Source organism: Mustela lutreola, chromosome 10 (assembly GCF_030435805.1).
Source record: "Mustela lutreola isolate mMusLut2 chromosome 10, mMusLut2.pri, whole genome shotgun sequence".
NCBI classification, from domain to species: domain Eukaryota; kingdom Metazoa; phylum Chordata; class Mammalia; order Carnivora; family Mustelidae; genus Mustela; species Mustela lutreola.
In genome coordinates this window covers 55,640,256-55,656,592 of record NC_081299.1, presented here as the reverse complement: position 1 = coordinate 55,656,592, position 16,337 = coordinate 55,640,256, and the positions used below count along the sequence as shown (strand labels likewise).

General features: G+C 44.8%; 1 protein-coding gene across 8 annotated transcripts in view; it reads left to right on the top strand.

Annotated features, from left to right (window-relative positions):
- The window catches only part of GNG12 (G protein subunit gamma 12), a 131,198-nt gene that overhangs the window by 53,881 nt on the left and 60,980 nt on the right, over positions 1-16,337 (top strand). The gene's annotated exons all lie outside the window — the stretch shown is intronic.

Sequence of the window (16,337 nt, the reverse complement as noted above, 5' to 3'; positions counted from 1 at the left end):
ATCCTTCCTCTGGCCTGACCCTCTCTCACTCACCTCCCACTACTCCTTTTATTCCAGTCAGACTGGTCCATTACCATTTTTCTTAAGGATACCTCCTGCTGCTCACCCCTTCCCTCCTTGGAAACCCTCTGCATTCTGCAGGACCCACTAGAATTTTCCCTTCTCTGTGATCGGGCCTTCCCTGCCTGTGTGTGCTGTCTGAGACCTGCCCTGTTCTGAACTGCTTCAAAGCCAAACACTGTTGTGCGGTTCACTCTCCTCACCTTGGCCTGTCTGCCTTTTCCAGTGCTCTGTCAGGGCTCCCTTTGAATCTGAATGTGATTGTGGGGAGGGAACAGTTACGTAGTGGTAGAAAACTGACTTTACAGAGCAGACGGCTACCCAGGCCTTCCTTGAGGGACCCCGCACAGATGGCTGAGAGGGTTGCAGATGCTTAGACCACCAGGAGGCAGCACGGACCCTGTGCTTGGTTGTCCCTCAGCAGATCATCAGGGTCTCATGAGGCACCTGTTAAAATACAAGCTCACAGCCCCTTCCCCTGGGCCATCCCAATTTATTAGGTCTGGGGTGGACCCCTGGAATCTTTAAGTGCTCAGATGATTCTCATGTCATTGCTATGCAGTTGGTAACCACTCATTATGGAAAGAACAAGACATTTATAGGAGACCTGGTTGGAGCCCTGACCCTTCTGCTTCTGCACTCAACCTAGCTGAGCTCCAGTTTCTCCATCTGTAAAATGAGAATAATGTTTCACTTAATGGCCTACCAAGAAGATTTAAAAGGATGATGTATGTGCAAGAGATTTGTGAACCATAAAAGATAATGAAAATGCATTATGGATTATGGATTTGTGGCTGGCCACTGTGCAGAAAGGGCCAGTGACCTTCACGGTTGGTGGTCCTGGAGGTGAAAGAGGAATAGGTAGGGAGTCTTCAAAGGGTAGTCATGGTGGGAGCAGTAACAACAACAGTAGTCATCGTTGGTGTGTTTTTGATTGCTGACTCTGCGCTAGGCACTGTGCTAACACTTTACATAGAATTCTTTGAGATCTACAAGAAGATTCTCCTCCATTGAGTTGCATCTCTACCATCATTCCAGCCTACTCCACCATTAGTGACTGAGTCCTTTGGGTTTTTACCTTCTTCAGAAAACCTGGTTAAAATGTCCTCATCCCTGTGAGAAGGAATGCTACCAACCATGGACAACCTGTCATTGTCCAGTACAAGGTCCTGCAGAAGTGTGAGCTACTCGATTTGATGGGAGGAGGTGGAAAAGGGAAGCAAGCAGTAGTCCTAAAGAGAACGTAGGTATGGGATGCACCGGAACGGGCCAGAGGGCACCAGCTGCCCGAGGAAGGACAGGGTGGTGGAAGCTATGCAGGCACGAGGGCGGGAAGTGGTGGGGGAAGACCAAGCCATGTGCTGACAGTTAGGCTCAGGGCTGTTCGTGGTCCAAGGCCACCACCTTCTTGGCCTGCTCACCTGGGGCTGCCCCATAAGAGCTGCCCCAACTGGCAGCCTTTGTAAAACCATCTTCCTTTCGCTGTCCCATTTGTTTTACAGTGTTTTGATTGCTGATGCTCTAATACACTTGCTTGTCTCCTTTCAAAGAGCTTTGAGGTGGCTTTTATTTTATTTTATTTATTTATTTTTGGTGCAAAAATAAATTTTTATTTTTTAAAAGATTTTATTTATCTAATTGAGAGAGAGTGGGCGGGGGGGGGAGGAGAATCCGAAGCAGACTCTGCACGAACACAAACCCTGGCATGTAGGTCGATCCTACAGGCGTGAGATTGAGCCAGAACCGAGAGTCAGACACTTAACTGACTGAGCCAGCCAGGTGCCCCGAGGTGGCATTTATTTTATTTTTATTTATTTATTTTTTAAAGATTTTATTTATTTGACAGACAGAGATCACAAATAGGCAGAGAGGAAGGCAGGGACAGAGAGGGGGGGAAGCAGGCTCCCCACTGAGCAGAGAGCCTGATGTGGGACTCAATCCCAGGACCCTGAGATCATGACCTGAGCTGAAGGCAAAGGCTTTAACCGGCTGAGCCACCCAGGTGTCCCCCGAGGTGGCTTTTAAATACACATATAATATAATGGGACCCACAAAAATATGGAAGGCGGGAAATTTGTAGGGGAAAGAAATGTAGGGGAAATTTTAGATAAGGTTGGGCCCCTGGTGCGGAAGTGAGAGCCCATACATGAGCTGTGAGGTCCTCCAGTCTTACCTTGGAGCTTCTGGGTGGTCGTTCCCAGAAAGAACCCATGCTCAGGTAACAGTGCAGAGTGGCAGGAGAATACAGGCATGCTAGTTACTCGGAGGAGGTTATGATTTAGAGTAATTTCTCCACAGTGCTCACAAAGAGGAGACCGCATAAGGTTGTGAACCACATCCCCGTAACAAATAGAGTACTGAGGGCTATCCTGGGTATAGGTAAATGATGTAACCCCCGGGTGAAGTCCAAGAAAAGCCCTTCCTGTCCAGGTGTGCACTTAATCCAAGGATAAACTCTAATGGTTTCAGCTGGAATCTCCAAATACATGTATTTGTGCCCCACCCACACCCCATATCAGACTTCACAGGTTGTCCCGGTTCTTGATGCTAAGCCTGGGCATCTGGCTGTGGACCAAATTTGGCACAGGAGTTGAAAGTGACTTACCATCCCTGTTCTAAAAGAATAATAAACAGCTTCCGAAAGGACTCGTGCATATTATTTCTCCCCAGTCTCAAATCATCACACCCTGACTCCATCTGCAAAGTGGCTTTGGGCTCCAGAGAAATTGCATCGACTGTGTCCATTGTGGCCTGTTCATCCTCTTTCCTTGCTCCACAAGTGTGTCTCCTTCTGCTTTGAGCCCCCTGGCTCTAGGTCACTTCTGATACTGGGATGTTCAGGTGAGAACCGGGGCAGTTGGAGAATCTCACGGGAATAGGATTAGCAGCCTGTAAGTATTTGCTTGCTGTTAACAAACGATAACCTGGGCTAGCCTGGGTGACTGTTGTGTGCTTCTGGGACTTTCTTCTTCAGGACAGAAACTTTAATATTTATTGCAAGAAGTAGGGTCTGGTTGGTGGCAGCACTGGAGGAAGAACTGTCAGGGGCAGAACATCATGTGAAAGTAAGGCTAAGCCTAGACTTTTTGTAGGAATATTGCAGGATGAAACCCTTTAATTCAGTAGGGATCATTGTTAGAGAGCAGCCTAGATTTCCACAAGTACTACCAATGAATGGGAACTTCCTTTTGGGCTTTATTTTCATTTAGGCAAGGCTTATTTGTTATTTTATCATTGTTGTTATTTGTGATTGTTGTTATTTTGTGTGCAAGTATCAGAAATCCAATTTAAACTAGTTTCTTGACTTACATGAATAGGATATCTGTACTGAAATGGACTTCAGGTAGAGCTGTATCCAGGAGTTCAAAAGATATCATCAAGCCATTATCTTTCACTCCCTCCATCTTTTTTTTTTTTTAAGATTTTATTTGTTTATTTGACAGAGATCACAAGTAGGCAGAGCAGCAGGCAGAGAGAGAGATGAAAGCAGGCTCCCTGCTGAGCAGAGAGCCCGATGTGGGGCTCGATCCCAGGATTTGAGATCATGACCTGAGCTGAAGGCAGAGGCTTAACCCACGGAGTCACACAGGTGCCCCACTCCCTCCAACTTTTGGCTTAGCTCAGTGCTGTCAGCCTCATTCACAGGCAAGCTCTTCCCATACCATGGTGCCAGAGGTAGCCATCAGTGTTATATGGCCATCGTCCTCACAGCTGTGGATCTGAGTGAAAGGAGACTGCCTTTCTTGCCATCGTTCTCTCAATGCCAAGGAGGAATCTTAGCTGGCCCAGTTTGGATTCCCTTCCTGAATCAACTTGGCCAGAAGTACACAGAAGACAGTAAGCAGTATCTGGCCAGGTTTTGTTCATAGGGCCTTGAGAGAGGTTGAATCCCACCAGAATCCCACAGAATGGGGTCCCTACAAAAGAAGGAAGAATTTAGTTAACAGAAGAGGGAAGTAAGAGAATGCTGAGCAGATAAAACTTTTGGGTACCAGAGTCCACTGATTTAGAAATTCTGCATCTGCATCAGGGGATCCACTGAACTGGGAAGGTTTAAAATTAGATTTAGCTTCAGTTACTTTGACTATCTATTCCAGAGTAGGTATCATGATCAAGACTAGCAACAACGAGCATATGGAGAGATGAAGGATGGGTGACCCCGCTGTGGGATTAGGTAGGCAGTTTTGGGGCTATGGATCTCCTATCATATCCCCAGAATCTAGAAGAGTGACTGTTAACCTGGAGACAGGGAATGGGCTCTTCTGTAATCCATTGAATGAATCAGTGAATGGGCTTCTCTAATTATTTGCAAAATTGTGTGTATGTACTTTTTCTTTTCTTTTCTTTTCTTTTTTACTGGAAAAAGGGATTCCGTTTCCCTCATTGTTACTTAAATTGTTTCAGATTTGGCTAGCTTAATTTTGTGCATTTGTTTCTTGGCTTGGCTCAGCTAATAAAGTTTAGTGTCCATGATACATATAGTTCCCTACGGAAGGGACATGGTGATATCAGTGGCTGAGTATGTTTCATTAAATTGCATGTTGAGGTTTTTAGGCATATGTAAACTTTTTACAGTCCCAGTTGACAGTTACCAAAATGCTGACTGTGGTGCGAGGCTCTGTGCTAAGTGCTTTACCTGCATTATCTGAACCACTTATTTCTACCCAGGACTGTACTTCTGTGAACCTCGTGTCTGTTACAGAAGCACCGACTAGAACCAGCTCCTCCTGGCTGCCTCTCTGAGAACACGGGATACAAACTCGGCGTTTTTCCTCTTCCCCACATCAGCTGCTGTGGGTCTTCCTCTCCCCATCTTTCCAACCACAGGTGATAGAGTCATAGAATCCCAGAGTTGGAAGAGACTGCTCAGATCATGCTGTTGAGTGGTTTTCAAGCCCTGCCCTTTAGTTTTCTAGTTTCGGGACTCGTAGGAGGGAAGGCTGGGCAGGACCCAAGCTCCTACCCTGCTTCAGCCACCAGTGTCTGCTGAAAACCACTCATCTGTGACAGTAAGAAGGGTTTGGGATTAGGTGTCAGACTTGAGGTTGAATCCAGGCTACTGCTTTACCTACCTACCTGTGTGACTCTGGGAATGTTGCCTGACTTCTCTGAGCTGTAGTTTCCTTAGCTGTCCAAGGGGATACTAACAGCTGCCTCGTGGAGTTGTTAGGGGGACTGAATGAGATAATATCTGTAAAGCCCTTGGTCTCATGCCTGGCACATAATCTGTGCTTAGCGAAGATTAACTGTAACTACTACATTGCACACGTGACATGAGACCTAATTAAGGCACATCTGTATTTTTTTTTTAAGTTATTTATTTATTTAGAGCAAGCATGAGCTGGGGGAGGGGCAGAAGGAAAGAGAGAGGGAGAGACTGAATCTCAAGCTGACTCTGCGTGGAGCCTGACGTGTGGCTCAATCTCACAACCCTGAGATCATGACCTGAGCTGAGTCAAGAGTCAGGAGCTCAACCAACTGAGCCCCCAGTCACCTCCAGCTTTATTGTCTCCTGCTGTTCCTTTAAAGTTTATTCTGTGAGATGTGTCTTTCCCCCATTTTCTTTTAAAAACTTGATCAAGCTGAGATGACTGAGTGGCTCAGTCAGTTAAACATCTGCCTTCAGCTCAGGTCATGATCTCGAGGTCCTGGGATTGAGTCCCACATTGGGGACTTGCTTGCTCAGCGGGGAGCCTGCTTCTCCCTCTACCTGCAGTTCCCCCTGCTTGTGCTCTTTCTCTGACAAATAAATATATAAAATCTTTAAAAAAACAAACAAACAAACTTGATCAAGTCTATGACGCTTTCCTCATGATTCTTAGGAACCTAAGAAGTCCTGCAGCCCCTTTAAGTAACACATACACATTTGTTCTGGTCTAAACGCTTTATAAATGCTCAGTCTGGCCTATAAACAGTCAGTATTCACTCCAAGAGAAGACTTCCCCCCCATCTTGCCAGTATAGGTCTCCCTGTCTTCCAGCTGCCCACGGCATCAGGCCTCCCCAGGTGACAGAGAGGGGGAGGAAAAGAGGAAGGTTCTTACCTGACTGCTACCATCCTGCCTGGCAGTGGGTGCTCTGAGCCTCGCTGACGGGTAAATGGACTCTCTCTCTCTCCTGGCTGCTTCTGTGGCTTTCTCAAGGACTCCCTCCTCGAACTTTCCTTCTGGATCTCCCAACACTCATGCAGTGTGTCTCCTGCTGGCTGTGGCCATCAGCCAGCCGCTTCTGGTTTCCATCTGTGTTCTCCCATCCTCAGGCTGAATGAAGCCTGTTGGGTTGAACCTGTTTTAAGGAGACCAAAGCTGGCATTCCTAGAGCCGGAGTTCACACTACTTCCCACCCCCGCCGCCTTCCCCCAGAGGAGGGAGAGCAGCCACTTTCCCTGACACAGCCTTCTGTTCTGCCACCGGAGGCCTCTTTAGTGTCTTCCTCACATTTTTGCCTTCAACAGGAATTGCATACCAGTCCCCAGACTATAGAGACCCATGTCAAGCCTTCCAGATGTTGCCTTCAAAACCCTTTTCTCGAGGTTTGAAATGAAAGGGCAGCTCCTTCCACCCCAGCCATCCTGGGACGGGGTAGGAACCAGAGCACTTTAGAGGAATCTGCCTAACAAAATCTCCGTCACTTTCCACTGCCCTGAACCTGTTTATATATCCTCCGTATGGATCTTTGAGCCAGCTAGGTCAACTTCTTAGGAATTTCCACATAATGGTCTGGCCCCATGCTTTGGAATTTCCCATCTGTTGAGTCTTGATGCTGGAGTGGAAACTTCCACTTTAGCATCTTGTTAGATTAACTCTTAACCTCTGGCTAATACAACGAACTCCTCTCTAACACCCCTAAAAGCAGCCCTTCATCCTGTGCTTGAAACCTGGGCAAGCATGGGGAGCTCCCTACCTCCTTCTTTCCCTCCCAAATGTCTTATTCCGATTGTCAGATAACTTGTTGCTGCTGGGAAGGTGTTGCTTCTAGAAAGCTACATTCCCTTTAATGGGGTCAGGTGTGTGTGTGTGTGTGTGTGTGTGTACCCCAGACTGAGAGAATCTGCTTGGGTGGCAGATTTCGGGGGAGGCGGGGCTTCCATGGACACCCTGCCTCTAAGACCCAGGGAAGCCTTTGACCTTGCTTTTCCCTACCATGGTTTTCCCAACCATGGCACCGAAGTGCACTTGATATAACCCCAAGAGAAAGCTAGCATTTGGAAACTCCATGCTTAACCACTATTTCTCATGCTCATGACCCTAACATAGTTTCTTTTGTTCTGAGGGCTGATTTGCCATGCTTCGGGGGGATTTTTAATCAAGGCTCCATCCGTAGTTTATGAACTCTGAAAAATCAAGGCTTGTGGAATGTGCTCTGCAAGAACCACCCTCACCCCCCTGCTTTTTTGCAGTTTTTCTTTTGGCTTGAGCATCCTCAAGGGGTCTTCAGCTTTTCCTGCCTTCTCTGGCCCCAGCACTGGAAACCTGGCCTCTGTGCTGAGGTGCTCTCCTTTGTCATGTGCAGGCTGGCAGGGCAGCTGTGGTGGGAAGTGGGTCACCCTGCATTTGGGTCCCCCACACCCTGGTAAAGGCAGAGTCCTGGATGAGCAAGTGACACGTGCTAGCAAGGCACTTGAGTCAGAGTTGGAGTCTCTTTGGGGCCGATGGTCTAAGAATGTATTAAATGCATTTTGGGCGATCCCATCACTGGATCAGTTTCCCTGGCAGGACTCAACATTGTGTATCCAGATGTGAACGTGGCTCATGTCCTCATGTTATCTTTGCTGGCTGTTTATGAAGATGGTAGGATGTCGCTAACCCCCTCCTCCATTCCCCCCTTCTGTCCCTCCCTCATGCTCTGGATGATGTGGGAGCCAGGGGCTGTGAGGGGAGAATTGCACACCCCTACCGCTGCTCACCTGTGTTCTTCTCTTGGCCTAAAAGAATGTAGTATTTTCCATTTGGCCATTCAAATATCTAGATGTATGAAATAGCTAGTAGGCTCCTAACTAGAACATTCTTTCTGTTTGTACACACTTTATACCCAGGAGGTACATAGCATAGGCAGATAGACCAGAGTTCAGACTTTTCCTTAGCTGAGATAAGTTGGGCAGAGTCTCTGAGCCTCCATTTCCCCATTTGTTCAATGAAGGGTAGTGCCAGGTGCCTCGTAAGCTGGCTGGATTAAGGGGAGGCAGTCATGTAATGAATTCAGCACAGAGGCCTGTCTCATAGGTCCAAGAAGTAGTAGCTGTTATCATTGTTTGCTTTTGACTGTTGAAATGATTTCTTAAATAACCTTGTAGACTTGTGAAAAGTAGCCCAATTCTTTAGCAGTTGTTTTTTTTTTTTTTAAATCAAATAGCAATTTGTGAAAAAATCAAAATGCGTGCAACTACCTGCTTTTAAAAAGTATCTTGTAAAGCTCCTTCATTCTTTGTAGTGTACAAAGTGACTTTTGGTGCAGACGCAGCATGGCTCAAGGGCTGGGTAAGAGTACAGCTCAGCCTGCCCAGCCTCAAATCCACCTCTGAGCACCTTGGACAAGTCATTTACTCTTAAAGCCTCGATTTCTGCATTAACACGGTGAGGTTAATCCTGCACGGGGTTATTGAGAGAATTAAGTGAAATCATCCCTATGAATTGTGTACCACAGTCTGGGCACCCAGTAAACACCCAAATAAACACCAAATAATTCTCTTCCCATCACGATACCATCTTCATTTTACAGGTGAGAATTTGTAGAACATTTTCCTTGCGACAAATGGCTTCATGAAGACACTTTTCTATGTAAGAAGTTGTTCTCACTGTTCTGTTCAAGAAAGAACAAGAACATTCAGGAGTGGGTTTGCTTATAAATACCAATCTGTAGCATATACGAAAGCAGGCTCCATTAACTAAACAACTTGCCATCTCTTTAGGCCTCCTCTCATTTCCTTGTAAAGATTTGGCCAAGCGGTTTTGCCACTAGACTGGGAGAAATTTATATATTATTTTTACAAGGACTGTGCAAATATGCAAACATAGCTAGATTTGGCTAGGTGCTCTAAATTCAGATCAGTTTATTTTGTTCTCTTTAAGTCTGGCAGAGTTGGCACCTTCGTGGAGCCCAAGGTGCTCTTAAAAGGAGACATGACCTTCCCATCAGGAGGAGGGGGAGAAGGCCAAGTTTGAGGTGACAGGATGACTGAACATGGGGGCAGAGTCTTGGTCAGGCATGGGGGACAAGCTGGTTTGTGGCAGAGCTCATATTCCCAATGAAGGAGCTTCGTTCTCTCTGCCAGGACTGTGCTGGGGTGCCCCTGAGCACTTCTTTCCTAGGATCCTCCTTGGGTGACGGGCACTTCTGGGGCAGTAGAGCTCCTCCAGGCTTCTGGGGTCTTTACCAGGTGCCCACACTGTGCCAGACCCAGGATCTGTATAGAAGGCAGCAGCATCATCCTTTGTGGGACTGGTTTTGAGGTCTGTGTAAATTATGCCTGGACATCTGTGGTGAATGAATTACCCATCTGAGCAGGAAACCCACTCTAACATTGGGTGAGACTTACTCACCTCTGCAAGCAGTTCAGGAGTGCTCTTTCTTTACACAGGAGCTGGAAGCCTGGCCAGTGAGCCAGAGAAAAGGGAAGTGCTTGAGCCTCAAGGAGGGGAACTGGTAGAGGGGAGGCAGCCAGGCCACTTCCACTGGTCGGTCAGAAGGTGTTTACCGTGTACCTGCGACGGTGTGCCTGGGGCAGGATGAAGAGGGAGCAGAACCCAAGGGGACACTTTCAGCCAGCACTGGCCACTTGCAGTCTTTCTTTCCCAGCCCCTGAGTCTACTCCCTGAGGTGGAAACTGAGCCCCGACACCTGGATGGCTCAGTTGGTTAAATGTCTGCCTTCGACTCAGATCACGATCCCAGGGTTCTGAGATCGAGTCTTTTGTAGGTCTCCTTGTTCAGCAGGGAGCCTGTTTCTCCCTCTGCCTGCCACTCCCCCCGCTTGTGCTCTCTCCTCTCTCACAAATAAAATCTTTTAAAAAAGCTGAGAAGAAGAAGAAGAAAAAGAAACTGAGTCACCTGACCTTAAAAATACCCACTGCCATTTTGTAGACAAGGCTTACGGAAGCCTGATTGGCAACACATTCCTCAGCCGCCATGGTGATCAGGGAGCTCATGATGGTTATGATGCTCAAGCTTCAGGGCCCTTCCCCTCTAAGGACCCCCTCTGATGCCCTATGGCTAATGGGCCAGCACTAATTTTATATTCTTCTAATAAGAAACCCCCAAATTATATAAGGCTCAGGATGCACACAAACTAGGTCTGTTCCTAGGCCAGGGAGAACTGGCACACACACTCCAGGTCTTTCTCTCTACCCTGTCATGCTGTTACTTACCGAGACACTAAAATTCCAGTTTGTCCCAGCGTTGAGTACAGATTTTGCCCCTGTGTGTGTCCTCTTCTGCGCCATTACCGGAGTTCCTCCTGGGAGCATCTAACCCTTTTAGGGAAGGGGACGAAGGCCCAGTGAGGAATTGCTATCTGGGCTTGTTGGTTCGGGACCAGCACTCACCCTCGGGAGGAGGAAAGGACCCACTATTCCTGCAGGAAGGCAGGGCAGGGGCTCCCAGACCTCCTGCCATTTCTGTGGTTGTTCTGAAGGAGGCCTTGCAAAGGAGCTGGGTAGGAAGCAATCCTGTGTAAGGCATCAGCTGGCCATAGTAGGCCTAGTGGAAAATTCTCCTTAAAAGAAAAAAAAGTAATATCCTTGAAACTGTATCAGTGTTGGCAAAACCATCACCCTGATCTCAAGTTTTAGGAGAAGAGGCCTGCCGGCCTCAGGGACTGCGCTGATAAAGTGTTCCTGCCCACTGCCCTTAAGTCCCTTCCCTCCTGTTGTACCAAAGGGCTGGAATGCTTTGCTAATCAGTCCGAATTCAATGTATTGAAAACAGATGAGAAGAGGGGAAATGGCCCTTTTTGTACTTGAATATATTCCTAGTGCTATGCGCAAAAATCCAAGTTTGAAAGGCAGTGCCTTTTCCAGTGAAATGCTGGCCAACTTCGCCCCCTGGAGGAGAACTAGAGAATTGTTGAAAAAGAGCCATTGAAGTGGGGCCTAAGGCATCCTCCTTGTTCTGACTGATAATCTGTAAAGAAATTGTCAGCCTGTGATGAGTCAGGATAGGGGGCCTGGTCTGTAAGACTTTTGTTTGTTTTTCTGTTTTTTTTGGTCGTTCTTTTCTTTTCTTTTGCCTTGAAACAAGTATTCTTAACTTAGATTTAAATGCTTGTTTAATGTCTATAAAGAAAAAGGTTAAAATGCTACCAGGTTTAAGGCTCACACCTATTAAACCACGGTGGATTTTTTTTTTTTTTTTTGCCAGATCTCTCCACCAATGCTAATTATGGAAAATTACTACCAGTATTGAGTCTCCTTTTAGTCCTCGAAGTTATGGTAGAGACAAAAACAATCGGAAAACAGAAAATTTCAGCCACCAACTGGATACATATGAATGATCCTAACTTACAAACTTTAGCTTACCATTGCCCACACTGGACTCTTTTGAGTTCTTCCTGCTAGTTTAAACTACTTGCCTTAGTTCATTCACCCTTGCTACTGACACCTGCCAGATAGTCGCTTTCTGTCACAATTAGGCGAACTAGGTAATACTTCTTTCAATACGACTTTCTGTGCTTTTTGTATATTTTTAAAACCAAGATGCAGGGCACCTGGGTGGCTCAGTGGGTTAAAGCCTCTGTCTTTGGCTCAGGTCATGATCCCAGGATTCTGGGATCAAGTCCCGCATTGGGCCCTCTGCTCAGTGGGAAGCCTGCTTCTCCCTCTCTCTCTGCCTGCCTCTCTGCCTACTTGTGATCTCTCTCTCTGTCAAATAAATAAATAAAATCTTTAAAAAGAAAACAAAACCAAAATGCAAAACAGGATAAGAGATGAAATATAAAAACTTTCCCCTATATTCATCTTGTTAAAATACGATTTTATCCTAACACCTCCATCACAAATCTCATCTACTGTCTTTTGTTCACTAAGTGGTAGTTCGTGACCCTTGGGTGAATATTTATCATCTCCATTGTTCTAGATGTTCATCCCCCAAGTGGGGGACACAATCATAGTATTTTTATTAGTAATGCTTTAAATAGTTGTTTTTCCTTTCTCTGCCCTCAGAAGTCCTGAGGTGCACCTTAGTATTTGAGGGCATGGCATTGTTAGGAGGCTGCTTGTTCCTCATACATCAGATTTGTTGCGTACCTAAGATGGTTTTTCCTACAAGAAGGATGGGAAGGGAAAGAGCATGCGTATACCTTATAGGTTATTATTGTGAATCTTTTTTTTTTTTTTTTTTTTTTTTTTATTAAAGATTTTTTTTTTTATTTATTTGACAGAACACAAGTAGGCAGAGAGGCAGGCAGAGAGAGAGGAGGAAGCAGGCTCCCTGCTGAGCAGAGAGCCCGATGTGGGACTCGATCCCAGGACCCTGAGATCATGACCTGAGCCGAAGGCAGCGGCTTAACCCACTGAGCCACCCAGGTGCCCCTATTGTGAATCTTTTAAAAAATATATTTGACAGTGGTTTCTAATGAATATTGATCATAAGTGTATATATAGTATATAATTTTTTATCTCGTGCAATTGTTATGTAAGAAAAACATTGCTTTGACCAGGTCCTCTGTTTGCTTTTTGCACCCAGTATACGGAAATCCATTGTCCTAAGTGCTAATAGGCATTCCTGGGAGGCTGTAGTTTCTCTGATTGCTCATTTCTCACTTCGTGAGGCACCTGACAAAGCTGGGGTGAGGGGGTGAGCCCGGGGAGCTGGAATTTCTGCTGGCCTTGTCCCACTTCGTAGCACAGCCAGGTTGCTTTTCTCTGTAAACACTTACACCCTCCTTGCCTACAGCTGCAGCCACCACCCCTGTTTTTTGGAGGAGAATACACACACGCCCCTTTCTTGGTCATCTGTTCCCTTTTCACTGTTGAAAGGGACCATTAATCTAATGTTGAGATAGCCTGATTCATGAATGATTCCTGGACATTCAGGTAATTGCAAGACTGAGCAACATCAGAAATCTCATTTCAGAGAATTGTCAAGCTTTCGTTATTACTCACGAGTTGCAAACTGCTCAGGTTCAGACTCCGCTGACCAGGACAGTCAGGAGAAATGGGTGTTTGGGATAGGGCAGAATAGGGGTTCATGTTTTTAGTCAAGGGCAGTGTTTTGCAGTCATTCTGGTGCAGTTTTGTGGTAAGTAGTTGTGAGATGAAGTGAGAGACACCTAGCGGCTGACCCTCCCTTCCCCCCCCCCCGCCCCCCGCTGTGCTCCCCAACTGTGTCTACACCAGCTCTCTCTCAAAGCACCAGGCTCTAGCCTACCTTTATCTGGAGCATCCCCTTCAGTTACTACTGAAGAATTTCATGGCTCTTAGCACAATCTGTATTATCTTGTTTATTTCTTTACATTAAGAACTTGATGTCATTACCTAGAATACTGGCACACAGTTGACAACTCAGTGAATATTTACTGAATGAAGGCACCCATAAGCAAAGCAATGTATTCAGTGTCATGAAAGAAACAACACCCTTTGTTAACCATACTTTATGATGAAATCTGCTAACACAGCAATGCAGTATTTTGTCTTTACAAATAAAAAAAAAATCTCATAACATAGCAGTGTGCAAGGCCACTTAGCCTGATGTGACGTAAATACTTTTATCAATTATGGGACTGCAAACTGATAGGCTCTTTTTAGGAAAAGGTTATAAATGTATTAACACTTAAAATATTCTTAAAATAACCTGAATTCATTCTTTTAACTTTTTTGAGGTGATCATGATTATAGGAAATAATGGAGAGAAGCCAATAAGTAGATAGTTGATAGGAAGAAAAAAGAAGAGCTTTCATTTGGGATTACAGCAAAATTATACAATGGCCCAAATTCCACAATAAGAGATGGTTTATATAAAATGAAATCTTGCTAATCATTAAAAATCATGTATGCTCAGTTCTGTGGTCCAAAAGTGTATCACCTTAATCTGGTTAGGAAGAAACAGCTGATAAACCCAAACTGAAGGACATTTCACAGGATAACCATTTTGTTTTGTTTTGTTTTTAATATTTTATTTACTTATTTGTCAGAGAGAGAGAGAGCACGCAAAGGTAGACAGAGTGGCAGGCAGAGGCAGAGGGAGAAGCAGGCTCCCCGCCAAGCAAGGAGCCCGATGTGGACTTGATCCCAGGACACTGGGATCATGACCTGAGCCGAAGGCAGACGCTTAACCAACTGAGCCACCCAGGTGTCCCAAGTATAATTGTTCTTTACACAAAAAAATCAGCTTCTTGAGTTACAAAGTCTCAGGAACCATTCCAGAGTAAAGGAAACTAAGAATGACAGTTGAACGCAGTGTGGAATTTTGAGTTCTCTTTTGCTGTAAAGGGCATCATTGGGACAATTGCTGAAATCTGAATAAGGTTCTAGATTGGATAATAGCAGTATATCAATATTAGTTTCCACATTTGACTAATTGTAGTGTGGTTATATAAGAGAACTCTTTATTTGTAGGAGAGACACACTGAAGTACTTAAGAGTCAAACAATATCTTGTCTACCTCTCTCTCTTTCTCTCACATGCTCTCTGTTAGAGGGGAGAATGCACAGGGAATAAAGTAAATATAGTAGAGGCGCCTGGGCGGCGTAGTCGGTTACACGTACCACTCTTGGTCATGAGATTGAGCTTCACGTTGGGCTCTGTGCCCAGTGTGGAGTCTACATGAGTTTCTATCTCCTTCTGCCCCTCCTTCTTGGGCTCTCTCTTTCTCAAATAAATAAATCTTTAAAAAAATAAAATAAAATGTAGCAAAATGTTGACATTTGAGGAATTTAAATCTGGGTGAAAGAGAACTGTTTTTGCTATTCCTGTAACTTTTCTCTATGTCCAAAATTATGTCAAAATAAAAGTTTTAGAACATGGTGCTTATGAAGACTTTGTAATCACATAGGGAGATGCCCTTGCTGCAAAGGAGCAAACTATAAAATTGTATCATAGAGTGTGATTTCAGCTCCTTTAAAAACTCATGCGAGAAAATATTAGAAGAAAATAGAGCAACATGTTAACTGGGTAATCTATCATCCGTGTTAATATATGTTACACATTTTTCTCTAAGTAGCTGGTATTTCTTGAAGAATCAGAGGAAAAAAATCTTGTAAAAATAGATGATGGCTCATTCTCAAAGAAAGATCTGAGTGAGTCTTGCTCTTTGAGTTTTCACCACCGTGCACACACCTGTATACTAGAAGGGAGTCACACACGCATACAGACAGTCCCTGACTTATGATTTTTCAACTTCTTGATGGTTCAAAAGGAATACAGATTCAGTAGAAACTGTGCTTTGAATTTTGATCTTTTCCCAGGCTGGCACTGGGTGGTAGGGCTTTCTCTCGTAATGTGGGGCAGTGGCCGCAAGCTGCATGCAACTCCCAGTCAGGGTCATGGTCACGAGGGTGAGGGTGAACAGCAGATACGTTGACATCCATTCTGTTTTTCACTTTCAGTTCAGTATTCAGTACATAACACGAGGTAGTCAGCACTTGATTATAACATAGGCGTTGTGTTAGATGATTTTGCCTAGGTGTAGGCTTAGTAGGAGTCCTGAGCATGTTTAGGGTAGCTTGTTGTATTTTTATTTTTTAAAGAATCGTCTTTATTGATGTATAATTTACATAAAATAAACATCCATTTAAAACACATAGTCTGATGGGTTTTAACAAATGTATGCACTCCTATAGCCATCATCACCATCAAGACATAGAACATTTCATCACCCTCAAAGGTTCCTTCTTACCTTTTTGCCTTTTCATTTCTAGGGTATGTATTTGTTTAATTATTTCTAATCTATCCCTCTAAAAATACGCTTTTAAGAAAAACAAGTATCAGGTGTACAACACAGTGATTCGACAGTTCTCTACACTACACCATGCTCACGACCCTAAGTGTCGTCACTATCTGTCATCACATTGTTATTACAATATTACTGATTCTATTCCCTATGCTGTACTTTTAATCTCCATGCCTTATTAGTTTTATAACTAGAAGTTTGTACCTTTTAAATGACCTTCACCTAGTTCACCTACTCTCCATGGCCCTCACTCTGGCAACCATCAGTTTATACTCTGTATTTATGAGTCTGTGGTTGTTTGTTAATTTGTTTTTTATATTTCACATATAAGGGAAATCATATGGTATTTGTATGTCCCTGTCTGATTTTTATTTCACTTGACATAGTACCCTCTAGG